Source organism: Echinops telfairi, unplaced genomic scaffold, assembly GCF_000313985.2.
Source record: "Echinops telfairi isolate 266 unplaced genomic scaffold, ASM31398v2 ScPeMD7_46;HRSCAF=168, whole genome shotgun sequence".
NCBI lineage: Eukaryota > Metazoa > Chordata > Mammalia > Afrosoricida > Tenrecidae > Echinops > Echinops telfairi.
Genome location: NW_022103944.1, coordinates 269148 through 269653, shown reverse-complemented (window position 1 = coordinate 269653; position 506 = coordinate 269148).

Below are 506 nucleotides of genomic sequence, written 5' to 3'. Positions count from 1 at the left end.
ACTGAGTCCAAACTTTATGTCGGCTGTTGTTGCTATTTGTGCCATTTAAAAGGTCTTGGCTCTTTCTTTCTAGAGCTGGCCCAGGGTATTTTAGAAAAGATAAGAGGGTTCAAATACAGATACACAGCACTGCGTGCAGCAAGGAGGAAAAGCATCTCCCGTGGGTTTGTCCGGGCAGAGAAGCACCTCTGGGAACACCCATGAGAAGTGCGTTTCAAGGAAGCATAGCACACAGGTCCATCTGGGCTTCCATGAGAGGACAGAAAGGGAATCAAGAGAAGTACAACCTCAGAGAGAATTAAGAACCTGGTACAGTCACCTCCCAGTGTCTCCAGCTAGACATGGGCATTTCTCTGTGTTCCTAGAAAAAGATCCACAGCTGAAGAGGTGAGGTGACCAGGCCATGGTCATACAACTTGTCAAAGATAGAATTGGGCCCAGACAGCAGGTTCTAGGCAGATCTTGCCTCCCCTTTAGCACCCTGGCAAATTGTCGGGGAATGCAGA